The sequence below is a fragment of the Heptranchias perlo genome, chromosome 27, assembly GCF_035084215.1.
Source record: "Heptranchias perlo isolate sHepPer1 chromosome 27, sHepPer1.hap1, whole genome shotgun sequence".
NCBI classification, from domain to species: domain Eukaryota; kingdom Metazoa; phylum Chordata; class Chondrichthyes; order Hexanchiformes; family Hexanchidae; genus Heptranchias; species Heptranchias perlo.
In genome coordinates this window covers 13,579,090-13,594,016 of record NC_090351.1, presented here as the reverse complement: position 1 = coordinate 13,594,016, position 14,927 = coordinate 13,579,090, and the positions used below count along the sequence as shown (strand labels likewise).

At 42.5% G+C, this 14,927-nt stretch overlaps 1 protein-coding gene across 5 annotated transcripts in view; it reads right to left on the bottom strand.

Moving 5' to 3' along the window:
- Positions 1 to 13,002, bottom strand: part of tspan18b (tetraspanin 18b) — a 95,166-nt gene extending 82,164 nt beyond the window's left edge. For 3 of the 5 annotated variants that reach the window (XM_068007374.1, XM_068007376.1, XM_068007377.1), the window contains exon 1: positions 12,831 to 13,002. The gene's annotated coding sequence lies outside the window, so the exon portion shown is untranslated. The remainder of the gene's footprint in view (positions 1 to 12,830) is intronic. The other 2 variants (XM_068007373.1, XM_068007372.1) reach the window with 1 other exon arrangement.
- Positions 13,003 to 14,927: the final 1,925 nt, after the last annotated feature.

Here is a 14,927-nt window from a genome sequence, read left to right as displayed (position 1 = left end):
AGCACTCCCTCAGTAGTATACTTGAGCATCAGCCTAGATTATGCGTTGGTGTGGGTCTCAAACCACACATTTCTGAAACAATAACAACTGGCATTTATATAAAACCTTTAATTTAGAAACATATCCCAACTCATTTCACCGAGCAGAAAAGGAGAGGACTACCAGCCTTTCCGGGAGGGTTGGGAGAGGTGACTAATAGCTTTGTCAAAGAGATATGTTTTGAGAAGGCTTTTAAAGGTGAGGAACTAGGTTGAAAAGGGAGTTTCAAGGGGTAGCATTGAGGCAGCTGAAGACCCTGCCCCTGAAGCTGGAGTGTAGGGAAGGGAGAATGTACAACAGGCCAGAGACAGAGGATCAGAGGACATCAGAAGTGGGTGGGGAACCAATGTAGTTCAGTGAGGATGGAGGTGATGGGTGAATGGGGCATACAGTGGAATAGGGTGCAGGCAGCAGAGTCTTGGACAATTTGAAGTTAATGTATGCTAGACGCTGGGAGACATGCAAGGAGGGCATTGGAGAAGTTGAGTCTAGAGGTGCCTAAGGCATAAATTAGGGTTTTTGCAGCAGTGGTGAGCAATATTACAAAGGTGGAAGCAGTCCATGCCCGCATGCAACAAGACCTGGACAACAACCAGGCTAGAGCTGATAAGTCTTACTTCTAGATAGGATATGGGGCTTGAAACTCAATTCTGGGTCAAACAGAATGTTAAGGTTGAGAGTGGAAAATTATGGTTTTGGTGTTCCCAATGTTCTATTGTAGGAAATTCTGGCTAATGGCAGCCTTAATGTCAGACAGGCAAATAGATGGTCATTGGATCAAAGTTAGTGGTGTAGAGGTTGAGTTGAGTTGAGTTAGGTCAGCATACATGTGGAAGTTGACCCCATGTCTATGGATGACGTTACAGGGACAACATGTAGATGAGGAAAAGGAAGGGGCCAAGAATGGATCTTTGGGGAACTTGAGAGGGGACCGTGAAGGATATGGAGGAGAAGCCATCACAAGAGATGTAATGGGACTGGTAGGAGTGGAACCAAGCAAGGGCAATCCCATTGAGGTGGACCACAGAGCAGAGGCGATGGAGGAGGATGGCGCGATCATCCATGTTGAATGCTGCAGAGAAGGCTGGAGGACAAGAGAGAATAAAGTGCCTTAGTCACAGTCACAGAGGATATCATTAGTGACTTTGACCAAGGTGGCCTCAGTGCTGTGAGCAAGGTGGAAACAGATTCGAAGAGTGAGTTGTGGAAGAGCTGAGCACACAGCTGGGAGGCAATGTCACATTCAAGGACCTTGAACAAGAAGGGGAGTTTAGGGATTAGGAAGTTGTTAGATGAGGCAGACAGACCAAGGTTGGACTTTTTGAGGAGGGATGTGATGATGGTGGTATTGATTGAACAGAGGAAGCCATTAAGAATGTTGGTTAACACTGGGCTAGAGAAAGATAGTTGAGTGGTTAGCAGTTGGGTGGGGTTGACACAGGGGTTGACCCAGAGGCGAAAGTGCTGCCAACTGAGTCAAGATGCCACTCAACCAATTGAGCCAAGTTGACACTCACCAACTGGAACAAGTTAACAGCCCTGTATCACCATCTAGTGATCACTACTGGAAAGTGTACATTTGTGGATATCAATGTTAGTATTTCCCAATCTCCTGCCATCACTGAAGCGGATGATCTGCAGAAACCCCAGAGAAACAGCGTGAACATCTGTTTCTGCCAATTCTTTGGGGTTTCCACCAATCTCCCACTGAAGTCATGGTGGGAGATGAGGAGAACCCCCACTGAAATTCTACTCCCAGGACTGGATCCCCCATTCTCAAATAGACAGCCAGCACTCACTGCTTGGGCTCATACATGAATAATAGTCACTTGGGTAAGGTATTGGAGGGAATCCGGCAACCTTGGAGCCATACCCCAGCACTAGTCAATGCTTCAAGAGAGGAGGGGAGAAGAGGCTAGAAAATTGGGAAAAAATGCACCTCTGCAAATCTTGGTTGTGAAAATCACATCAGACTTACATTCCAGGACTGTATTTGCTTATGCTAAGCTGATGCAGTTGCTATGGTGACGTCTGAGGCTGTTTTGCACTGTTACTATAATCATGCTTGAAATGTACAAGGAAAGGGTAAAAGCATTCTCAAGGGAAGTGTTCATAACGTTCACTGGCAAGTATTCAGAACACATTGGCAAAGAAAACTGCTGTCATAAAGTTCTAGTAGCCTGCTCCTACCTCCGGAAAAACACAATGTCAACATTACGGTGTAATGTTTTGGTAATTACACAGCCATTAATTCAATGCACATGTGATCTGAATCATTTCTGTAATCAAACAACTGCTGTTCTTCTGAACTGATTGTTCTTCAGCTGTGGGACTGACTTTTTTCAGTCTGGTAACTGATAGCAATTTTGGACCATCCTGTTGGTGTCACACAAACTTCAGTTGTTCTGTGAACCAGATTAGGACATTCCAGTTGGCTAGCTTGTGCTATTTATTCTTGGCAGGCATTTTGATTTGAGAATAATCTTAAATTCTTTAACAGGCAAAAGAAAACCTGCAAAAAATAAAATTCTATTTATAACAGTCAAAAGGAAACAATAAATGTTCAAAATATGGATACAAAAAAAGGGTCAGCGTCATCCACTAATGACTATACAGAAAGAATTTACACTCAGGCAGCACCATTCACATCCAAAAGCACTTTACAGCCAATTAATTACTTCTGAAATGCAGTCATTGTTGTTTTACAGGCAAATAGGAACAGGAGTAGGCCATTCAGTCCGTCGAGTCTGGTCTGCCTTTCAATTAGATCATGGCTGAGCTGTACCTCAACTCCATTTACCCGCCTTTGCTCCATATCCCTTGATACCCCTACCTAACAAAAATCTATCTATCTCAGTCTTGAAAATTTCAATTGACCCCCAGCCTTTTGGGACACAGAGTTCCAGATTTCCACTAGCCTCTGTTTGAAAAACCCCTGCTTTCTGATTTCACTACAAAATGGCAGAGCTGTAATTTTAAGATTATGCCTCCTTGTTCTGGATTCCCCAACCAGAGGAAATAGTTTCTCTATATCTACCCTAGCAAATCCCTTCATCATTTTAAACACCTCGATTAGATCACCCTTCGACCTTCTAAACTCAAGGTAATACACACCAGGTATATGCAACCTGTCCTCGTAATTTAACTGTTTAAACATTTGTATAATTCTGGTGAATCTGTGCCATACTCTGTCCACGGCCAATACATCTTTCCTGAAGTCTGGTGCCTAAAACTGAACACAGTACTACAGGTGGGGTCAGGTTCTGTACAACTAAAGATAAGAAGATAAAAAGATAAGAAATAGGAGCAGGAGTAGGCTATATGGCTCTTTGAGCCTACTCCACCATTCAATAAGATCATGGCTTCGACCTCAACTCCATTTTCCCGTCCGATCCCCATATCCCTCAAGTCACCTAGAGTCCAAAAAGCTATCGATCTCAGTCTTGAATATGCTCAACGACTAAGCATCCACAGCCCCTTGGGTAGAAAATTCCAAAGATTCAATACCCTCTGAGTGAGGAAATTTCTCCTCATCTCAGTCCTAAATTGCCGACCCCTTATCCTGAGACTATGCCCCCTAGTTCTAGACACTCCAGTCAGGGGAAACAACCTCTCAGCATCTACCCTGTGAGCCCTCTCAGAATCTTACATGTTTCAATGAGATCACTTCTCATTCTTCTAAACTCCATAGGGAATAGGTCCATTCTATTGAAACATCACTTCCTGAATTTTGTATTCCAACATCCTTGAAATAAAGGCCAACATTCCATTAGTATTTTTGATTACTTTGTGTACCTATGCACTAGCTTTTAGTGATTTGTGCACATGGATACCCAAATCCCTTTACCCCTCCACAGTTCCCAGTCTCTTACCATTAAAATAATATCTGATTTGTCTTTCTCAGATCCAAAATGGACGACCTCACACTTCGTCACATTGAAGTTCATTCACCACAGTTTTGCCCAGTCACTTAGTCTACCTCTGTCCCTTTGTAACTTCCTGCTCTCACCTACACAATTTACTATGCCTCCTAACTCGGTGTCATCTGCAAACTTGGATATGCAACTCTCTATCGCTTCATACAAGTCATTAATGTACATGGTGAAAGAAAGAAAGAAAGAACTTGCATTTATATAGGGCTTTTCACGACCTCAGGACGTCCCAAAGCGCTTTACAGCCAATGAAGTATTTTTGGAGTATAGTCACTGTTGTGATGTATGAAAAGCTGAGGCCCCAGAACAGATCCCTGGGGAACACCACTTGTCACATCCTATGAATCAGAGAACATTCCCTTTACCGTACTCTCTGTTTCCTACTGCCCAACTGTGTGATTTCAATTTTGCTAATAATCTCTTGTGCGGAACCTTTTCAAATGCCTTCTGGAAGTCCATATAGACAAATTCTGTAGACACTTTCCTATCCACCATGCTGATGGCTACCTCAAAAAATTTAACTAGATTAGTCAGACATGACCTACCCGTCACAAATCCATGATAACTCTCTTTAATCAGCTCATACTTGGCCAAGTGCTTAGTCACTCTGTCTCTGATGGTAGATTCCAATAACGCTGTTCCAAAAACGGCAGTTGATGCTAGCTCAATTGTTCATTATAAATCTGAGATTGATAGATTTTTGATAACCAAAGGTATTAAGGGATATGGGGCTAAGGCGGGTATATGGAGTTAGGTCACAGGTCAACCATGATCTCATTGAATGGCGGAACAGGCTTGAGGGGCTAAATGACCTACTCCTGTTCCTTTCTTCCTATGTTCCTATAATAAAGTTTCAATACTCTACAGGGAGTGGGCTGGCTAGCTGACAGGCAACAGCAAGGGCACTGGTAGAGTGGCAAGGGTGGGAGTGTGGCAGCAGAGAGGTCAATAACCAGGGCGCATAGATTTAAATTAATTGGTAGAAGGATTAGAGGGGAGTTGAGGAGAAATGTTACCATCCAGAGGGTGGAGGGAGTCTGGAATTCACTGCCTGAAAGGGTAGTAGAGGCAGAAACCCTCATCACACTTAAAAAGTACTTGAATATGCAACTGAAGTGTCATAACCTACAAGGCTACGGACCAAGAGCTGGAAAGTGGGATTAGGCTGGATAGCTCTTTTTCGGCCAGCACAGACACGATGGGCCGAATGGCCTCCTTCTGTGCCATAAATTTCTATGATTCCATGGGACAGGGATGCTGTCATCCTGAGAGAGGACAGCAGGTTCATGTTCCATGGAGCCATTGCCACTTGCTGCCTCCTATTATGCACCACCTTCTCCTGCAAGAAAGCAGGATGTGTGTCGGTGAGTGTCCTGCAGGATGTTTGGGTGATGTGGCTGCCATGAGTTTTAAAATAGCTCATCAATTTGTAAACATAGGGACAGGACCTTCATCTGTGTTTTACATGTGTGATGTCTGGTCTCCGTTCAGACTCCATGTGGACCCATATCTTATATTTTGCAAATATCAGAGTCCCACAAACATTGAGCAGCCCAGTTGTTGCTCATTAAAAATTCCAAAGGTCCCAATATCACCGTGCTTCACTATATTGCCGCACAGATTCACTTCCCAATTGACTTCCACCAATTCCTGCAGCCGCACTGCACCTCCCCTTTAAGAGCTGCAGGCTGCCTTTAAGTTGTGCTAGCCACTCGTGATATCTGGGCCCCCTGCTGGTGAGCAGCCAATCAACAGTGCAGGTAGTGCTGGCTGGACACAGCAACCAGGTAAATCACGAATGTTGCATTCTGCCTGCATCTCAACAACCGGGCGTGGGTTAATCACGCACTGTGACCCCCGCGCCCAGTTTCGGTGGTTATCCAATATAACCCCCATTAACTTCCTCCCCTTGACTTATTTTTAAGTTGCCGTGTACCACTGATATTTTATCCTCTTTCTCTACTAAAAAATGGATACAAAGTAGTCATTTAACAAATATGTCATTTTCTTATTGTCCATTATGGTCTTGCTGCTTCCGTCTTTACTGGGCCCAAATTGTCCTTTACCACTCTTTTTGTCTTAATGTATTTATGAAACTTTTACTTACAGCTTTGATATCCCTTGCAAGTTTTTTTCATATTCTCTTTTTACAGCTCTCATTACTTTCTTTATATCCCTTTGTTGCTGTTTTTTTAGCTCTCCCACTCCGCTGGATTTTCACTTTTCTTTGCATTTGTGTAAGCCTTTTCTTTTAGCTTGATACTGACTCTTAACTCATCTGTTGACCATAGTTGCTTAACTGCACAAGTGAAGCCTTTGCCTTTTAGAGGTATGTACTGGTTTTGTATCGTACCAAATACTTTTTTGAATCCTTCCCACTGATTGGCTTTAGGTTTACCCGCTAACAGCTCAGCCCAATTTATTGTGGTCAATTCATTTCTCATCCCTTTGAAGTTTGCCATACTTTAATTTAAAACCTCAGTTTGTGACTCTCCCTTCTCCCTCGCAAACCTAATATCAGATTCAATCACATTATCGTCACTATTTGCAAGATGTTCCCTTACTGTCCGATTAATTAATTCTAGTCCGTTACTCATCACCAAAACTAATATGGCCAAATCTCACAAGAATGTGATAAATGACCAGTTAATCTGTTTTTGGTGGTGTTGGTTGAGGGATAAACGTTGGCCAGGACACTTCACTGCTCTTCTTCAAATAGTGCTATGGGATCTTTTACATTCACCTGAATAGGCAGATCATCATCCAAAAGACGGTGGGGTAGAATTTTTATGGAGTTTTTCAGATCACCTGCCATAACAGGCGGAAACCCTGCGGGAAAAGCGCAGACAGCCATCTCTGCCGTTTCTCCGGGGTTTGCGCTGACATTCCGCTGAAGTTAGGTTGGGAGATCGGGAGAAGCCCTGCGGAAACTCCAGGTGAGGGCCTCCAACGACACAGCAATCCCTTAATGCTGCACCAAAGTGACAGCATCGAATTTGTGCTCTGGAATAGGATGAGCCCCCAATTTTCTGACTCAGTGGCAAGAGTGCTACCACTGAGCCAAAATTATATTTAGAAGAGCCGTAACTGAAGCATAAAGAACTTTGAGCTGTTTCAAGCAATTTAGCCAATGCTTGTACTTTTAAGGAGGCAGCTGTATAAGTAACTGCCTTTGGTATAAAGCACTGATTAGCCACAGTTTTACTGATTTGCCTCTATATACATCTTGTTCTGTGGTTTTATTTGACATATTTTGCATTATATATTGCTGCTTGACAAGAGTCCAATTGCATTTCTTCCCACACTGGTACATTTTACTGTCTGTCCATGAACTCTGTAAATCGGTAAATTTATCATATAGGCTGCAGTCAACAGCATTAAACTTCCTGCTATCTGGATCAATCATGACTCCATTCTTTGTTTTGCTTATTTCAAAATGGCTGATGACCCTCAACATTGGTAGTGTAGTAGACACACTACAGTTATGGAAATAAAGTTTTATTGATCAGTTAGGCACTATTGTTGTAGAAATTTCAGGGGGAAAGATCTTCCTGTCAAGGTGAAAGATGTTGCTGCTCTACAATGGAACACTTCTGCTTTTTGCACCCACTGTAAGCAAAAAGCATGGTCAAATGCAGAGTAAAGGTCACATTACTCTGTCTCCACAGTGAGCCTTAATCACAACCACCTTACAGCACTTCCTACTGCACCAGTGTGAAATTTGCCATTTCCCACACCAGCAATTCTTGCGGCCTCTCTAAGCGAGATTACAGAATTGCAGGCAATTTTGTGATGTGGACCCATGAAAACTAGGAACTGGATTGAAAAATGCCCAAACGCATTTCAAGTAGGACTCTTGCAGCTATTAGAGAGAGAAAACTTTCATTCTATCAGCATGGACTGGATTTGAACTCATGTCTCAGAAACAAAAGTGAGCGTGTTACCACAGTCACCACCCATTTAGAGCTCTGGATTTAATAAGTAAAATTTAATAATGTACAATGAATCAAAAGAGGATTTGAGGTCTCAGAATTTGCCCAAACTATGTACCGGGATTGGCATGTTTTGGAAGATCTTATGGAAAAGTCAAGTGTTAGAGAAAGTGACTGAAACACCCACTGTCTGTGTTCCTGTCATCTTTCAGATCCCTGCTGGACCAAGCATGGATATTGGTCATCAATGTCCTAATAAAATATCATGTCAAACTGAAAAAAGAACTATTCTCGACCAGGGTTATGGTTTCCATTAGCTGCAGTCGCCTAGTCATGCATCTACTTTCCAGGGTTATGGTTTCCATTGGCTGTAGTCACCTAGCCATACATCTACCTGCTGGAATACATGGGCAACCTCTATTAAAAACAAACACAGCAAAGACAAATTTACCCCATATGAGCTTTACACTGTTACTCAAGTATCTTCCTCATTCCAATTAGCAGGGACTGAATTTTAAAACAAAATGGCTTCCAACAAATGTTGCTCCTAACTGGTTTGAAAAGAGGCCAAAACTACAATTAAGTCAAAGGACACAGCTCTGTGAAATATGACATCGCCAGAGCACACCTTCTTTGAAATGGATGTCTCCCAGGCTCATAGAAAGACAGGAACATAGGAAAAGGAGTAGGCCATTCAGCCCCTCGAGTCTACAAGGATGCCCTTTAGTTGCCGTTTCCTCTTAAAGATAAATAAACAGAAGATGTTGAAAATGCTCCCACTATAGGTACTCTGGAGGATATTATCCTCTGTGTGTAAAGTTAAAGAAATGTCCTGTTACTAAACTGCACTTGGTTTATAGTGACAGGATAGTAGAAATATCTTTCTTTAACTTTACACCTGGTCAAGTATAAACCTATCTCATTAACATGGCATCTGCTTTACAACACTTGCACTGCAGGTTCCAGTTTGGGACAGATACCTGCTGAAAAGGCACTTTGCTGATTCTGTATCATTCTCTAACCAAGCGAGCAGAGCCCATCGGTGCATGAGCAGAGCTCTGCTCACCAGTGTCCAAATCCAAGTTAAAGTTTTAATTTTAGACAAGTGTTAATAGCTTTTTGATAATACTAAAAATTTACTTCATAGCAACTGCAATTGTCTGGCAGTTATACTAGAGCTAGTGAGAAGCAATGTGAAAGTACCTCCCCAAGGTGTCATCACAATGCTCGTCAAAATGGGCTACACTGTCGATTCAGCAACTTTTCTCCCCACATCGCATCAACACAAAAACTACAGTGTAATTGGGCTATAAATCAACTCAAAGCATAACGTCTACTCACTCATACAATGAAGCTGAGAGTTAACAGTTCAGCATAAAATAGTTTTAGATTTATTCAGCCAAGCATTTTTTGTTCAGATACCTGTACAAGCTGACTACTTACTAACTTACGTTACTCTTAGATCAAAATGTCTGCCAGGAATTGGTTGGAAAATCAAAATCTTAGATTTAACTCAGCAATTTACTAATCTAGGGGGGAGAACTGTCCTGATCTCACTGTAATGTTGGACTATAACCTGGTGTTGTAAGATTCCTTACATTTGTCAACCCCAGTCCATCACCAGCATCTCCACATCCTGATCTCTCTCAGTAGCTTTGCAAACATGTTCTTTATGGACACATTTACAATATTGCTACACGTGGTGATCAGAGCAATTCTTCGCTCCCTCCCAGCCACACCCCTCAGTTCACAAAACAGCTGAAATTTGTGTGAATAATTGAGGTAGCCCAAAATCCATTACTAGGCAATAAAAGGCCAATCGCACGGCCGTAGGATAATTAGTTAAAAAAAACAGTACTTATTTGATCACAGAAATGATCTTATTAATGTGTACTGCTTTAATGGCTGTGTAATTGTCTCAATATTACACTGTAATGTTGACCTTTTTTTCATTTTCAAAGCTAGGAAGGGGCATGTTAGAGAAGTTTATAATGAGAAATCATTTTCTTTGCAAATGTGTTCTGAATGTTTGCCTGTGAACATTATGAACACTTCCCTTGAGAATGTTTTTACTCTCCCCTAAGAGTTTCCAAAGCATATACATTTCTCATCACAAGACTGGAAGATCTGGCATCCACCTCAACATCTGTAACTATTTTAGAACTGCATACAAAATAGTCAGGCAGGAAATACTTTTGAAATGATATGGCAGGAGAAGCACATTTTAGCACCAAATTGCAGAGTTTGTTAAACTACTCCTTGTAACAGGGGCCTTTCAGCATAGATATCCACACAAAAGAATCTGCTCTTGGTGCTTGAGATAATAGCACAGTAAAAGTTTTAACATCACATCCTATCTGCCCCATGTCCAGATGAGACAATAATGGGACAATAAATCTGCAATGTTTTGCTACTTGCACATCCACATTTACGAGTTACATTTACATATGAATAATCTACCAGTTCGTGCATGCATTCGAACCGACATCTTTGTACCTGGGGTACAAACCATCCCTCTTCTCACAACTGTCATGTTCTTCATGAAACAAGTTTGCCTAATCTCAACCAAGTTAATAGTATTTAATTTACCAAAGATGAGCATATCTTACCCTCACAATGGCGACTTGAGTTAATACAAAAATTGTCTCAAGGTGCTTCACAGACAGTCATGGTGACCAAAAGCTTGGTCAAGGAAACAGGTTTTGAGAAAGTTTTTAAAGGATTAGAGAGAGGATTGGAAAGGCAGCAAAGTTTAGGGAAGGAATTCCAGAGAGTAGGACCTGGGCGGCTGCGCCAACAATGTTGGAGCAAAGGGAGAGGGATGTACAAAAGGCCAGAGTGGGTGTAAATGAGTGTTTGCGAAGGGATATGGAGCTGGAGGAGATTGCAGAGATAAAGCGGGGAAAGGCCATGGAGCAATTTAAGGCAAGAATGAAGATTTTAAATTGAATGCATTGGTGGGCAAAGGTAGGTCAGCAAGGACATGGGGCAAAGGGTGAGCAAAATGTGCAGCAGAGTTATATGGAGGATGGAGGATCGGAGGCCAGTATGGAGGGTGTTGGAGAAGTCGGGTCTGGAGGTGACAAAGGCATGTACAAGGGTTTCAGTGACAGAGGGGCTGAAGTAGGATTGGTGGCGGGAGATGCTGCAGAGATGGAAGGAATCGGTCTTTGTGCTGGAAAGGAGGGTTTAAAGCTCAGCCCAGACCAGGCAGGACACCAAGTTGCAAACAGCCCAGTTCAGCCTGAGACAGTGGCCCAGAGGGGGATGTAAGCAGTAGCAATGAAGCAGAATTTGTGGCAGGGGGCTAATAACAATGGCTTCAGTTTCCCTTATGTTGAGCTGGAGGAAATTGTGACTCAACCAACACTGGATGTCGAATAAGCAGTCTGACAGTACAATAGCAGTCGAGGGTTCGAGAGAGGTAGTGGAAAGATAGAGTCTCATAAGCATACAAGTGAAAGCTGACCCCATGCCTGCGGATGCTCTCACTGAGGGAGGATAAGGAAGAGGAGGGGGCCTTCAGACGTGTCATGAAAGAAGCTGCTAAATTCGGATTTCTGTATTGTTTCATTCGACTGCTGAAACATCTTTTACCTTTAAAGAGGCTCTTGTTTACAAACCTTCTGACGCAATGGCACCTACCTGTGTCTAGTTGTCACTACACAATCTATTAATAGTATATCATGCAATATTTACAAAATATTGGTTGATGACATCTGGTGGCCAAAGAAGGGTATTTAATGTTAATGTTAATCAATAAAAGATGCAAAAATAAAAATAACAATTGTTGGAAATTTGAAATAAAAGTAGAAAATGCTGGAAATACACAGTAGGTCAGTCAATACCTCAAAGAGAAAGGGTAACATTTCAGGTGGAGCCCTAAATCAAAACTCATCTATTAACTCATCATTAACAATTGCAACTTATATTTCGAAAGCACTCCTCGCATACACAGAGCTGTCTGACAGCTGTGGACAAGGTGGTGGACAACAAATACACAGAGGAAAAGAGTGGTTGGGATGCGGCAAAATCACGGTTGAAGAAATGTTTTTTTTAGAGGCTTATGAAAGCAGGGACAAAGATGACACAGCAAAGGATAAAGGAGGGAGCCCCAGAGGGCAGGGATACAGTGGCAGAAGGACCACTGTCAATGAGCACAGAGGGAATGGGGAATAAGCAATAAGAGTGTGTCAGAGGTCCAAAACATGGATGAAAGGCATGGAAGAGCCAGCACAGGCACGATGGGCCGAATGGCCTCCTTCTGAGTTGCAAGATTCTATGATTCTATATAGCTGGAGGAGATTGCAGAAATAGGGAGCGGTGAGACCATGGAGTGATTTGAAGGTGAGGACGAGGATATTAAAGGTCTCTGGGGCACAGGAGCCAGTGGAACATGACAAGGATGGACTGAAGTGGGTATGGGTCACAGCAATTCTTATTTCAAGTCGGAACATCCTCAATGTGCAGCCCCTTTAGCATCTGTTTCGTTATTGTTCTCAGCCCGTGTGAACCATATTTTAAAACATTGTTCTTTCACCTCTGGGATCTTAATTTGAAACTATGTAAACCCACGGAGCTCAACACGTCCAATTTAATGATGTATAAAAAATACAGTGACTGGAGTTTGAATCATTTAATGTCATATTAGCACACACATATATCGAAACAGATTTAGAAGAATAAGGGGCTTAGATTGCAGTGTTCAAGTAAGTTGTACTTAAAAATCTGTACTGTGTTATTCTGACAGAAGGAAAAGTCTTGAGGAGATGTCTACGAGAAGCTTTTGTTTGCTTTTACAAGCTGTCTGGCTTGTCCCACATCAGCAGGCTTCCTGTTCAGCCACAACAACTAGTTTAAAGTTAGCAAACACACACAGTCAGTCAATCAACAGCTTGCACCTAAGAATAACACAAGCACAACTCACCTGCACTGCTGGCCCTGTTAAACTCGAGCTCTTGTAGTACGTCCGATTTCTTTTGGCACCTCACGATTTGCCTGTATGTTCCACGGATGCTTGAACTCGTCTGTGCCATAACTGGCTCCAACAGCATCTGGGAAATAAGCAATGCCATAAAATAGATTTGTTTGGCCTGCTCGCTGCTGGGACAGTGGGAAAGGCACGTGACACAGGAAATGATTCAGTGCAATTCCAACCTCAAAGAAATTACTACAGAATCCAGCTATTCCTTAGCTGGGATTTTACACCAGGCCCACTTTACAAAGCCGCATACTTTACCAAGGGAACTAGGGGGCACATTGCGTTATTCTCACTGGTGTCCTGTTACCTCTTGACCCTGGGCTACAATACAGCCCAGTACAAACTGGATGAAATAAAACATAAACATTCAAGAAATGCATAGCAAACCCATCAGCATTTGAAAAGAGAAAAGACAGGTTAGGAACATAGGAACATAGAAACAGGAGTAGGCCATTCAACCCCTCGAGCCTGTTCCACCATTCAATTAGATCATGGTTAATCTGTATCTTAACTCCACCTTTCCACCTTGGTTCTGTAACCCTTACTACCCTTACCTAACAAAAATCTATCGATCTCAGCTTTGAAATTTTCAATTGACCCCCAGCCTCAACAGTTTTTTTGGGGGGAGAGAATTCCAGATTTTGGGTTAATGTTTTAGGAGCAAAACCCCAGAATCTGAGTTGTGACAAAAGGTGCCCACCTAAAAACTTTAACCTGCCTCTTCTCTTTCATATGTTGACCGACCTGCTTTGCTTTTCCAGCACTTTCTCATTTTATTTCAGATTTCCAGTATTCGCGGTTTTCAATTCATCTCAAACTCAATGAAATTTCCCACTGCCTGATAGCTATGAAGAATCGTATACGAAGCAATTTCAGGGTACCTCACTCCAGTTCCAAGTGAGTGCCCAGCACAGAGCTACCACGGTTAACCACACAATCAGAATGGAATCCGTTTCACAGTGAGCAATGCCGTTATTAACTGAGCCACCGAGACAGCTTCCTGAGCCTGCGATTTACCTTCAGTTCGCCTTAAGTGTCAATTCTCAGATTACCACCTTGATCTTTTCCCAGCAAGAACCACGTGGATTGGCATTTTTAATGTGCCAAGAACCATTATTTACCCTGATTCAGCTCTCTGAAAGGAGCAGTCGCCAAATTATAACTGTATAAAAGTCATACACACTGGCGGTAATCTGTCACTTCAGTGCCAGGTGGGATCCTGTCGGAGTGGATCGCCCGCTCGTTGTAGAACCTGCCCAGTTTTCATCCCGTGAAATCAAAGAGGTGAAAATCAGGGGGTGGGGCGAGGGGTGGGGGAGTTCTACAGTGGGTGAGAGACCTGCTCCATCAGGATACCGCCCTGGCGGGAAAGTTTAAAATTACCCCCCATTAAGTTGCTTACATTAAGATACTGATAATTAAGTTAGGTTGGATTTTAGACTCACTGGGGTTCATTTTAACTTTCGGCGATAGTATAAAATAGGCAATAATCAGATTGGCTGCCCATTATACCCTTCGCCCGATCTTCGTTCCCAATCCGATATATCTCCTTTTACACTATTGCCACAAGATAAAATTACCCCCACTGTCAGAGGATAATGTAAAAATTTAAAAGTAAAGCACCAAAAATGCACAGTAGGTCAATTGGCGCTCGAAAGAAAAGGATTGGTTAATGTTTTGAGCGTGGCCCTTCATCGGAAGAAACAAACCCAAATGGCTTTTATTTGAGTTTTATGTTTGTGTTTCATACATTGTGGTGGGATTTTGCCCCTTGGCGTGATCTGAACTCTAAGTTTGGTGGAGCATGCTTTCCGCGTGCCAAAAGTGGGCAATAAAGTGTTGCTGCTGAGGAATTTAGACATCTGCAACAGCTTAAAGGGTTGGGCAGCCTCAAGAAGAAATTGATGTTACTGCATCCAATCAAGATTCAATGAAACAACAGTGTGGGATTGTCAACCTATAGTCACTCTATTGATTTGACTTTCTGCAGCGGAGATTTGATTTGTTTTACTTGTTCTACATTGCTTAGCATGTCTGGATGCC